This window comes from Herpailurus yagouaroundi, unplaced genomic scaffold (genome assembly GCF_014898765.1).
Source record: "Herpailurus yagouaroundi ecotype Mexico unplaced genomic scaffold, PumYag 159, whole genome shotgun sequence".
NCBI lineage: Eukaryota > Metazoa > Chordata > Mammalia > Carnivora > Felidae > Herpailurus > Herpailurus yagouaroundi.
Window position 1 is genome coordinate 7,180,450 of NW_024412400.1, and position 13,587 is coordinate 7,194,036.

The window sequence follows — 13,587 nt, forward strand, 5'->3', positions numbered from 1 at the left end:
TGTTGCAAATGGCAGGATTCCGTTCTTTCTCATTGCCAAGTAGTATTCCATTGTATATATAAGCCATATCTTCTTTATCCACTCATCGGTTGATGGACATTTAGGCTCTTTCCATCATTTGGCTGTTGTTGAAAGTGCTGCTATAAACATAGGGGACATGTGCCCCTATGCCTCAGCACTCCTGTATCTCTTGGGTAAATTCCTAGCAGTGCTATTGCTGGGTCGTAGAGTAATTCTATTTTTAACTTTTTGAAGAACCTCGACACTGTTTTCCAGAGCGGCTGCACCAGTTTGCATTCCCACCAACAGTGCAAGAGGGTTCCCGTTTCTCCACATCCTCCAGCATCTGCTGTCATCTGAGTCGTTAATTTTAGCCATTCTGACCGGTGTGAGGTGGTATCTCATTGTGGTTTGGATTTGTATTTCCCTGATGATGAGCCATGTTGAGCATCTTTTCATGTGTCTGTTGGCCAACTGGATGTCTCTGGAAGTTTCTATCCATGTCTTCTGCCCATTTCTTCACTGGATTATTTGCTTTTCAGGTGTTGAGTTTGGAAAGTTCTTTATAGATTTTGGATACTAACCCTTTATCTGAGATGTCGTTTGTGAGTATCTTTTCCCATTCCGTCGGTTGCCTTTTAGTTCTGCTGATTGTTTCCTTTGCGGTGCAGAAGCTTTTTATCTTGATGAGGTCCCAATAGTCCATTTTTGCTTTTATTTCCCTTGCCTTCAGTGACATGTTGAATAAGAATTCGCTGCAGCTGGCTCTCTCTCTCTTTTTGTTTAAGTTTATTTACTTATTCTTGAGAGAGAGAATGAGAGAGAGAGAGAGTACATGAGTGGGCGGGGGAGGGGCAGAGAGAAAGAGGGAGAGAGAATCCCAAGCAGGCTCCACGCTGTCAGTGAGGAGCCTGATGAAAAGCTCGGACTCACGCATGAACCGTAAGATCACAACCCGGGCCAAAAGCGAGAGTCAGACCCTTGCTGACCGGTTGCTTTTATCCCACAGATGGCACACTTTTCTGACAATTGCCGAAATCTGTGCTTCTTGAACTTCAATTCTTTGATCCCAAAGAAGCACTCATTTGCCTCTGACGGTGGCTCTTTGCTGTCAGGTTGGCAAAGGTACACCCCAAGCGGGAACCTCATCCTCCAACGGCTTTTCTGCCAGTCTGAGGGCAGGACAAGTCTTCAAGCCGTTGGGAAAACAACAGACAGTAACAAGAACGAATCGATAACCCATTCTGAGTGGCGAGTGAATGGGGTCTGGCTGCAAGGGTTCAGTGGGAAAAGGTCTGTGGCCGCTGGAGACAAAAAACGGTTTTTCCAGAATCATGGACCTGACAGGCCAGACATTGCCGATAGACCATGCCTGCCATTGTGTAGAAGTGTCCCCACCGATGCCTATGCCTAAATTGAGTCATCTTAAATGCACTACAGGGGGCGAATAAATGCAAAAGCCAAAAAATGGGGTCTGCCAGGGAGCCGGGAAGAACCACGCAGCCACCTTGGGTGTCCCGAAGCCCCGACCGTTCGTCTAGCGTGCAGCTGCTCTTTCCCCAACTTAATTTCTCTGGTTCCGGAGAGGACTGTTGCCATGTTACAAGGACATCGGGGTGGCAAGAGTCTGGGAAAGAGGGGTCATTTTTCTGCGGAAGCAGAATGGACTTCCCGCACCTGTGCCACAAGCTTTACAGAGTGTGTAGCTCGTGCTTTTGCAGAAAAGTCAGCCCGGGCATTTTCCCGGTGCTCAGGTTTCGTCCTTCTAGATGAGCCTCAATTGTGAGGACAGCAGCTTCAGAACGTAAGAGAACAGGAGCGAGAAGATGGTGTCCTTGCGGCCCCCTTCTTAACTCTGAAGACTTCAGACCGTGTGTGAAGTTTGCAAATAAATGTCGTTGGCTAAGGTTCAGGGCGTGACTGTCCCTTTCGTGCACAAGGAAAGGAAAAGGTTTTGAACCCTCCGGTAGCTCGAAAGCAGGTGGTGCTTGCAAAGCTTATTGTAACCTTTCATTTCATTTTATTTTATTTTATTTTGTTTGCTTTTTTAAAAGTTTATTTATTTATTGAGAGAGAGCACGCACCCGCACAAGTTGGGGAGGGGCAGAGAGAAGGAGAAACAGAATCCCACACAGGCTCCACACCATCAGTACAGAACCTGATGCGGGGCTCGAACTCACAAACTCTGAGATCATGACCTGAGCTGAGATCCAGAGCTGGACACTCAACCGACTACACCACCCAGACACTGCTTGTTTTAGCCTTTTAAAAGCCTGCTCATGGGGGCACCTGGGTGGCTCAGTCGGTTAAGTGTCCAATTTCTGCTCCGGTCATGATCTCACAGTTTCGTGAGTTCGAGCCCCGCGTTGGGCTCTGTGCTGACAGCTCGGAGCCTGGAACCTGCTTTGAATTCTGTGTCTCCCTCTCTCTGTGTTTCTCCCCTGCTCGTACTCTGTCTCTCTCTCTCAAAAATAAATAAAGATCGGGGCGCCTGGGTGGCGCAGTCGGTTAAGCGTCCGACTTCAGCCAGGTCACGATCTCGCGGTCCGTGAGTTCGAGCCCCGCGTCAGGCTCTGGGCTGATGGCTCAGAGCCTGGAGCCTGTTTCCGATTCTGTGTCTCCCTCTCTCTCTCTGACCCTCCCCCGTTCACGCTCTGTCTCTCTCTGTCCCAAAAATAAATAAACGTTGAAAAAAAAATTTAAAAAAAAATAAATAAAGATTAAAAAACTTTTTTAAAAAGCCTGCTCATGTTTATCTTCGCAAGGAAGGGGTTCAGGGATGGAAATTTTAGTAAGTTCATAGGGTACAGCAGTTGATAGAAAAAAACAGAACCCCACAGTCTATAGTATCTAGCCAGGCCTAGGAATCTACAAAGCTGTGACTTTGTGGTCGGTCTAGAAAATTCCTGGATTACTTTGATACTTTTTAAAGACAGCTGGCTTAGACTATGACCCAGGTAACGAGCCATGTCTAGAAATAATTGTAATTTTTCCCTAGAGACTTTATGTCCTTTTTCAACTAACGGTTGCAGCAAATACATGGAATCTTTTATGGATGCCTCTTTGGTAACTGACCACAGCAAGAGGGAGTGTCCACGTATTGTAGAAGGGTGGCTCTCCCAGGAACAGGAGTACTTAAATCTTGAACTTGTAGGGGTCTACATCAGGCTGTCCTAAAATGTGCCACTTTGGCACATGGATAATTTTAATTTCTTTTTTAAAGTTTCTGTATTATTTGTTTTGAGAAAGAGAGAGAGAGAGCCAGTAGTGGAGGGGCAGAGAGAGAGGGGGGGACAGAGGATCCAAAGGGGGCTCTGTGCTGACAGCAGAGAGCCCAATGCAGGTCTTGAACCCACGAAGTGTGAGATCATGACCTGAGCCGAAGTCAGACGCTTAACCGACTGAGCCCCCCAGGCGCCCCTGGCATATGGATTATTTAAAATAAAAGTTACTTAAGAAACAGCCAGTGCAAGAACACTCAGACCCTCCTCTGTCCTCTGAAAAGCAGGAAACAAGTCTCTTATGTAAAAATTACCCTCCCTGTGCTAAGAAGTAAAAAGGCATCCTTATCCTCAGAGACGGGAACTTGAAAGCTAAGAAAACTGTAGAAACAAATCTTGTTACTTTTTTTTCTTAACCTACTACCTCAGCCTAACTTCTGCTTGGAATTCCCTACTAACTAACAGCCAAACACCTGTTTTCTTTATCCTGTCAATTCCTCACAAGTTTATCGTCTCTTTGTCTAAAATGTGTGGAAACTGTCTGCCTTAGTTATTTCTTTGGGTCTCAAATTCATTACTGGGCCTCAGTGGGCATATGATAAAACTCTGGGCTTTTTTTCTCTTGTTAATCTGTCTCATGAAAATGTAATTCTGGGGGGCGCCTGGGTGGCTCAGTCGGTTAAGCGTCCGACTCTGGCTCAGGCCATGATCTCAAGGTCTGTGGGTTCGAGCCCCGCGTCGGGCTCTGGGCTGACGGCTCAGAGCCTGGAGTCTGTTTCAGATTCCGTGTCTGCCTCTCTCTGACCCTCCCCTGTTCATGCTCTGTCTCTCTCTGTCTCAAAAATAAATAAACGTTAAAAAAAAATAATAAAAAAAAAGAATTTGACAAGGCAGCCCATTAATTTTAATTTTAGGTTCCCCTCGGCTGTTTAGGGGAGTCATTGGTAATAGTTTCCCGGGGATCCCCTCAGAGCCGGTCAACTGTGGGTGAAGCACATACGGGGTCCTTCCTTTGAAGGTAGATGTGAGGACATTTGAGAAGAATTTACAGAGGAGCTTCGAGGACAGTCTCTTTTCCAGAACCCCAGTCATTGTCTTGTAGCTGAGGCATTATTCTTTGGACCAGCATTCTTTTCTGATGTTGGGCCCCTGGCTGGCAGGGGAGCAGGGTGGGGTGGGGGGTGGGGTAGAGGCAACCGGGGAGGCCCCAGGTATTATTTTGAGATTTTGGCCTTGATGCCCTTGTAGCTATTGGTGGATTTTTGCTTGTGATCTTGCCCAGGGTCCTTTCAAAACGCTCAGCTGTGGTGGTCATGAACTCAGTCAGGCAGAGGTTTCCCACCTTATTTGCAAGCACTGATTTCAGGAGATAATCCATTTACGGGAAGAGCGGCTAGGGCAGGCCGGGTGAGTTTATTTATTGCACGGGACCCCAAACGCCGTAGAAAAAGGCCTTCCGAACGCGCTTTAAAATCTGCCACAGATTTATCTTTATTTTGTCTGCATGTTCGTGTAATAGACCAATCGGGGTGAGCAGGAAAGCCTCTAGGAATGGCTTGTAAAACTCCAGTTTCTATTTGGCCGGCCCTTTCCGGTTGAGGATCTCTCATTAATCACTCCTGGGGTTTTGCCATCTGCTTCCTGGACCCATCTGGGCTTCCCCAGCTCCTGCCACCAAGTGCACAAGCTGACAAAGATCTGGCAGCCCGGGGCCACAGGACTGGATAACGACTCTAAACTTTTCAAAAAACTTTTTTTAAAAAAATATTTACTTATTTATTTTGGGGGGGGGCAAAAGCAAGGGAGAGACAGAGAGAGCGAGAGGGAGAGAGAATCCCAGGCAGGCTCCACACTGTTAGCACAGATCCCGATGCGGGGCTTGAACCCATGAACCGTGAGATCGCGACCTGAGCCGAGATCAAGAGCCGGTCACTCTACCACCTGAGCCACCCAAGCAGCCCCCCACCCTCACATACTTTTTAAAATGTTTATTTATTTATCTTGAGAGAGAGAGCAAAAAACTTTTCTTTTTTTAAAGTTTATTTATTTATTTTGAGAGAGAGAGACAGCATGAGCAAGTAAATGCAGGGGCAGAGAAGGAGAGACAGAATCGCAAGCAGGCTCCACGCTGTCAGCACGGAGCCCAATGGGGGGGCTTGAACTCGCAAACTGTGAGATCATGACCTGAGCGGAAATCGAGAGTCGGTTGCTTAACCGACTGAGCCACCCAGGTGCCCCGGGAGCAAAATCTTTTGAGTTTCCTCCGTAGGTAGAGCAAATTCTGTAACCTTGGCCCTGGAGTTCAGTCTTTGACCAAAGAATGATGATGATACCTGGGCGGGTTTGTCAGCGATGTTGGGCAATTCTACTTGAAAAGGTAACGGTCTAATCTCTTGAAAAGGTAACGGGAGGGGCGGAGGAAGGCGGTTCAGACAGAGAATTAGTAAAATGTGAGCACTGAGGGAGGGCCTGGGGGGCAGTAGGAACCAGGCCAGTCCCAGCACCTTGCGTTTTAGATACCTCTCGCAACTTTTTCATTAGCCTTCTGTAATGAGTCTTTTAGTGAAGCTATTTTGGGATCTTCAAGCCAAGTTTCTGCGGACCAGTTAAAGTAGCTATCCCATTTGGTTTATTCAACGTGGGATCACCTTGTGCATTTCTTCAATGAGCCATCCTGTTTAACTGGAATGTAGCCCATCATGGCCGCCGCAACACTACATTACTTTCAGTAAAATTTTGCCATTTTGCCAGATAACTGCAGCTTCCGGGACTGTAGTTCCCGAACACAAAGTAAGCCCAAGTGTCAGAGGGTGGCACGCACGCTTAAGTCTTCAGGTATAAGGAACCCCGCTTAAACAAGTTTTATTCACCTGAGGTCTCCTGCTGGACCCAGTCCAGCTCTTCAGTTGGACTCAGACTAACTCCCACCAGAACCTCAAACCATTCTTAATTGGCGAGCGCTGGAATTTTCCACTCAGAAACCTGGGGATTGAGATCTGAAAGGCTAGGAGCTTGGTTCTGGGCGGAGCTGTGTGCCCACTCCCTTGGCACCGGGAAGAACCCTCTGCCAGCTCAATGTGCCCTACAAGGGAAAGCCAGTTCCATCGGGACCTTGACGTGGATGGCAGAGCTCAGAACTGAGAGGAGCTTACCCACCATGACCCTCAGAAATAGTGAGAAAGATGGCGAACTCAAAGGCCTTGAGGGGGCCCATGTCTGTGTTTCTCAGTGACCCCCAAACTCTGCCGGCAGTCCCCCTCAGATCTCGTCGCTGTTATCAGATCTGTCAAAGAACAAAAATTCAGGGTCACCCGGAGCTTGAATTGCTGCTTGAGGGTATGGAAGACAATGGCCGAGAACAAGCCAAGAGGGCAGAAGTGAAGGATGTGTTTCATATAGGCAGACGAAAAACCCTTTAAGACTAAAAGCCAAGCCAAGCCAGTTACCAGTCATCTTGAGAAGATAAACACTGTGAATGATGAAAAAGTTAAGGGAGCGAAGAAAGCTTTTGTAGATACACAAAAGGAACTCATTTCTCAACAGCTGATTCCTCAGCAGTGTCACGAACACGAACCAGTTCATGCTGATGAGGCAATTAATGGTTCAGTTGGAATACGCCAGTGGTACATCCCATGTCCCCCAGAGGCCCGATACATTAAATGTTTTCTACGGTTTTGTTTTTAAAAGTCTTGTGAATGTACAGGCAATAGGCACAATTTATTTTTTTAAAGTTTTTTTTTTTAACGTTTATTTATTATTTTTGGGACAGAGAGAGACAGAGCATGAACGGGGGAGGGGCAGAGAGAGGGAGACACAGAATCGGAAACAGGCTCCAGGCTCCGAGCCATCAGCCCAGAGCCCGACGCGGGGCTCGAACTCATGGACCGCGAGATCGTGACCTGGTTGAAGTCGGACGCTTAACCGACTGCGCCACCCAGGCGCCCCAATAGGCACAATTTAAAAATAAACTACATAAGCAGATCTTTGCTATAATCTAGGAGAGGGGAATGTCAGAGGTCCAAATGTGATAAACTTCAAGCCGGAAGACAGAAGGCACTTCACAGAATCTGTTCACTGCATCAGGTGATAGATCCTTGTTTATATCCTTCACTTTCTAAGTGGCAGTGAGTATATGTTTTAAGGGGCGCATGGAAATATGGACAGTTTCGTGGCAGTAAAAAATGTAAGACAGCGCTTGAGGGGCTCAGTCGGTTATGTGTCTGACTTTGGCTCAGGTCGTGATCTCACGGATCATGGATTCGAGCTCTGCCTTGAGCTCACGCTCAATGTTCTCTCTCTCTCTCAAAATAAAACACATAAAAAAGTAAGGCAAACAAGTAATGAGCCCTTGGCCAACTTTTTTTTTGTTTTTCATGTTTAATGACCTCAAGTCCACTTTAACATTCCTCTCATAAGAGGAAAAAAACCTGAAGGATTCAGAATCGGAAGGAACAGTGAAAGCACAGAATGTGATTACTTGAGGGTGGGGGTTTGGTGGGTATTAAATCACTTTCTCCCCTGAAAAAAAAAATTCAACTGAGTAACCCTGAGACCTCATCAGCTTTATCCAACAATCCAAGAATACAGCAGTATCCCACCTGATAAATAAGCTCTCCCAGGAGCTGTACAAAGTGCAAGGCTTTTATAGGAAGGAGGGCGAGACAAGGAGGTTATTAGCGAAAGAAAAAGAAAAAAGGGATTATTTCAGGCAGGGTTACCCTCCCTTAGGGGAAGGCAGAGGTCTTACCGGGCAGATGACCTCTCTAATGCTAACCAGGAAATGCCAGACTGATTGGTTTAAAATTCCACTGCTGGGAGAGGTTGAAACTACAATTAAGTCTTGGTTTGTTGTCCTGAGGGCAAATGACTCTACCTTTGGGTCTATTATTTCTTCTGCTTTTTAACAGTTGTAAGAATGATCAATGCACAAGGCAGATGTTCAAATCTAAGCTAAAGAATTCAACCAGGGGTAATTAAAAGTAAACCTCTCTCCTAGAATTTCCTTTCATCTCTCTCCTGAGATGGATTCATTATTTCTTGCCCCTTTCTTGCTTTGTTTATTCCCTTATTTTGTTGGCATACATCCCAAGTACTATGACAGGTGTGTTTATGCTACCCTCACGTTGTGTTGGTAGTTGAGCTGGGTCTAGAATTCTAGAATTTTGAAGGCTTGGGGTTTGGCTTCTGGGTCCCAAGGTTACTGATGAGTCTGATACTCCTTTGCAGGTGACATTTACTGCTGTTACAATATATAGTTTCATTCCAGAAGCTTTTTAGATTGCGTCTGAATTCCTAGTTCTGAAACCTGACCATTTGTGTCTGGTTGTGGGTCTTCCATTTGGTCTATTCAGCACTTGGAGGGTCTTTCCATCTGATGAAGACTGTATCTCCAGCTACCTACGTGAATTAACCTAGCCCTTCATTCCAGCCGTGAGTGGGTAACCACCAGCTGCCAGACATCTCTGTAAAATCAACAAACTGAGGAAGGACCAAGATGAACAAAACAGAAAAACAAAAACAAAAACAAAAACCAGATATAATTCAGGGAACCAGAAATTTTAAACTGCTATCTGCTCCCCAAGTTCATGACTACCCAAAGCTCAAGTGGCCCAGCGTGCGATTCAGTAACTGTCCTTCTTTTCCTTATTCTAGTCACTTTCTTCCTCTAGACAATGATTTTATAACTTTACCTCTCTTTTCAGACCTCCAGTGTGGCCTCCCAAATCCTCATCCGCAAATGATTACCTTGATTTCCCTAAGAATTAGAAGAGTCAGGAGAATTCCCATGAACTCCCAACACCGCATCTACCCAGATACCTGGTCCAGTGCCTGCCCTCTGCCTTTCTCTTACTATGGAGTAATTGTCCCTGCTCTCAGTTGAGCCCAGCTGCTTCCCCATGCCCTAGATCCCATCCCTTCTCTCCATCGTAGGGACGTAGATTCACCCTTGTCTCCCTCTCTCCTGCCTCCTGGTTTCTCTCTCTCTACAGTATCATTCCCATCAGCATGCAAACACGCAGGTGTTTCCACATATTAAAACACAACAAACGATCCTCCACAACCCCCCTCTAGCTACTGCCTTTCTTTCATCCTCCCTTTGCAGGGAAACTTGAAAAACTTGTCTAAACTAGTTGCCTCTGATTCCTTATCTCCCATTCTCTCTTTAATCAAAGATTTTGCCCCCATCATTCTACCAGAATAAATCTTGTTGAGATCAACAATGGTGTCCTTACACTTATTTTGAAAGTTTATTTAGTTATTTTGAGAAGGGGGAGGGCATGAGAAAGGGAAGGGGAGAGAGAGAGAGAGAGAGAGAGAGAGAGAGAGAAAGAGAGAGAGAGAATCCCAAGCAGGCTCCGCACTGTCAGCTGGAAGCTTGACGCGGGGCTCCAACGCACAAACTGCAAGATCACGTCCTGAGCTGAAACCAAGAGTCAGATGTTTAACCAACTGGGCCACCCAGGTGCCCCAACAATGGTGTCCTTATAACTAAATCCATTGGTTGATCTTCAGGTCCCATCTGACGTTGGGCTCAGGCAATCACTCCTTTGAACACTGTCTTCACTTGGCTTCCAGCACTCCACATTCTCCCAGTTGACCTCCGACCTCACTGGCAGAACCTCCTCTCTCTCTGTTGCTGGTTTATCCTCTCTTAATATTGGAATCTCCAGGGCTAAGTCCTTGAACTCTTATCTACACTCTTCATTAACTTCTTCTTCTTCTTTTTTTTTTTTTTCACATTTATTTTTTTTTTGAGAGACAGGGCATGAACAGGGGAGGGGCAGAAAGAGAGGGCGACCCAGAATCTGAAGCAGGCTCCAGGCTCTGGGCTGTCAGCACAGAGCCCAATGTGGGGCTTGAACTCACAAACTGTGAGATCATGACCTGAGCTGAAGTTGGAGACTTAACCAACTGAGCCACCCAGGAGCTCCTTGAACTTCTTTGTAAAGACCATTTATATACAATATCTACAGCCCTAATTTCTCTAATCTCAAGACTTGTGCATTTAACTGCCTATTTAACATATGCTTTTAGATGTCAGATAGACACCTCATGCTTAGCAAGGCCAACACTGAGCTCCTGACCTCATCGTCTCTCCTCCCAAATGGCTCCTCCCATAGTCCCCCCTCCTCTAGAAGAAAATGGTAATCAGGTCTCCTAGTACTCTACCTAAGAACATGAGAATCCTCTCTTCTCACATAACACATCTCATGCATTATGCATTATACACTATACCCATTTTATATCAAGAACCTGACGTCTTGTAATCTCCTCCCCCTGGGCCATATTACAATAATTTCACACCTGGACCTTCTAGAATAACATCCTAACTAGAATAACCGCTTCTTTCTAGTTTGTCGGGTACTTTTCTGATTTTCTCACTGCAAGTTCAGTCTCAAGAAACCCCCTCAGCCCCAGGGCAAGCCAGGATAATTTTTCATTCTACTTCTACCTGGGCTCTGCTTCTTCCATGGCATCCCTATAGTCTATTCTCAATGCATATAGGGTGATTCTTCTGAGAAGCAAATTTTGTCGTCTCACTTCTCTTCTCAAAACCTTTCAGTGGCTTCCCACACCACTCAGAGAGAAAGCGGTTGTTTTCAGTGGCCTCTGAGACTGCAAGATCCACAGGCTTAAAGGCAAAGATGGAGAGTTCCATTTTGAGCAAGCCGATAGTCAGGTACTTGCGGCATGTGGCCATTGGCACTGTCCAGAACTGAAGGAAGAATTGAGAACATATTCTCTTTCTAAAACAAGGCAGATGGTTATGGAAAAAGTTGTAAGTAAGATTTCTAGGTAATTAGAAATATTTGTTAAATTGAAAAAAAAATTATAGTAGGACTGAAAGACAAAATTACATAATCTGTCTTTGGGGATACTCATGATAAATAAATGTCATACACATATAATTCGCTTACATATTATTTCAAATACAAAACATAGATGTTATAAAAATATATATCTTTGTAACACAATGCCGTGAACTCCCGGAATCTTCAGTGCACCTCTTCCCAAACCAAGGACACACAACCCTCCAACTCAGGAAATCAGAAATCAGCATTGAGACAACACTGACATCCTATTCAAGGACCATTCAAATTTCACCCACTATTCAACACTGTCTCTTTCCTGTTTGGTTCATGCTTTTCACTTGATAATCACATGTCTTTGTCTTCTTCAATCTAGAACAGTTCCTTTGTCTCTCCCTGTCCTCACAACCTTGCACTTTTAAAGACTACCAACCTTTCAATCTGCAGGATGTAGCTCGACCTGGTCTCCTCAAGACAGGACTCAGACATGCATTCTTGGGAGGAATATACAGAAGTGATGCCGTTCCCTTCCCGCTGCATCACATCAGGAGGCTCCTGACATTGACCTGTTCTACCGCTGGTGACATTAATCTTGATCCCCTGGTCAGTTTGGTGTCTGCTAGGTTTCTCCACATTGCATCATCGTTTCCATCTTTGTCATTGAGAAGTACTTTGTGAAAAGATACTCTCAAACTATGCCAATATCCTCATCTCACTAAACCTCCATTCATTTGATTGATACCCATTGATGGTTCTTGCCTGAATTAATCACCCATGTGGTCGGTGGTTGTCGAGTGGCCATTTTCTGTTACCATCATTTCTACTGCATTTATCAGTTGTCAATTCTACTATAAGGAAGAGATTTCCCTTTTCCTTCGCTTATTTATATCAGTGTAGGATCGTGGATTCTTATTTTATTCAATGGATTTAACTCATCAGTATCATTATTTTTATATCAAATCATTCCAGATTTGGACGGCAAGGGAGCCTCGTCAGAATCAGCTTCTATGTCCTTTGGATATGTATCCATAATTTTTTTTTTTAGTTACTCTTTGCTTTCTCACAAGAAAGTTTTCCAAGCTCATCTTATGAATTCCCCACCTAAGACTTGGAATCCACTGTTTCTCCAAGAAGTCCTGGAGTGAAGAGTATTTGGAAACTGAAATCCGGATACTTGGATGCTTATGATTCTAGGAGATCATCAATTATAGGCCTTCTCAGTGTACAGAGTGGGAACATATAGGCATATACACATACCTGTGTGTGTACCTTACACACCACTATAAGTATTTCTACATCTATCTATCTATCATCTATCTATCTATCTATCATCTTAAAGGCCCATGAGTTTGCACTGGTATCTCCAATTCTAACCTAATACCTCAAGATCATTTTTAGCCTTTCTCCTTTCCTTATCTGTAAATCTTTTCTCGATCAGCAAGGAAGCTGTCTCTCACTTTCTTCAATATGGTTATTTATATACTTAGTCTCTTTGTAAGTAATATCTCTACCACGTTGGTCACCTCCTTGGCTCCCAAGCCCCTCTGCTGCTACCTCTGTGGTCAATATCACCTCAACAGAAGGAGAAGGAAGGGAAGGGAAGAGAAGACTAAATTATATAGAAAGGAGGAAAGGAAAGAGTATACATTTTTAGGATTGTTTGGTCTAGCTCTGTGAAAAATGTTGGCGGTGTTTTGATAGGGATTGCATTAATGTGTAGATTGCTTTGGGGAATATGGACAATTTGACAGTATATGTTCCCCCAATCCATGAGCATGGAATGTTTTTCCACTTCTTTGCATCATCTTCAATTTCTTTCATTGATGTTTTAAAGTTTTCAGAGTACAGATCTTTTACCTCTTCGGTTAGGTTTATTCCTAGGTATCTTATGGGTTTCGGTGTCATTGTAAATGGGATCGATTTCTTGATTTCTGTTTCTGCTGCTTCATTATTGGTGTATAGAAATGCAACAGATTTCTGTACATTGATTTCGTACCCTGCAACTCCGTGTCTCAATTCTAGCAATTTTTTGGTGGAGCCTTTCAAGTTTTCTACATAGGGTATTGTGTCGTCCAAAAATAATGAAACTTTGACTTCTTTCTTGCCAGTTTGGATGCCTTTTATTTCTTTTTGTTGTCTGCTGAGGCTAGGACTTCCAATTCTGTGTTAAATAACCGTGGTGAGGGTGGCCATCCCTGTTTTGCTCCTCACCATTTCCCCACTGAAGATGATATTAGCTGTGGGTTTTTTCATAAATGGCCTTTTTTATGATGTTGAGGTATGTTCCCTCTAACCTTACTTGGCTGAGGGTTTTCATCACGATTGGATGTTGTACTTTGCCAAAAGCTTTTTCTGAATCTATTGAAAGGATCATATGGTTCTTATCCTTTCTTTTACTAATGTGGTGTATTGTGTTGATTGATTTGCAAATATTGAACCACCCTTGCAACCTGGGAATAAATCCCACTTGACTTTGGTGGGTGATTCTTTTGATATACTGTTGGGTTTGATTTGCTAGTATTTTATTGACAATTCTTGCATCCATGTTTATCAGG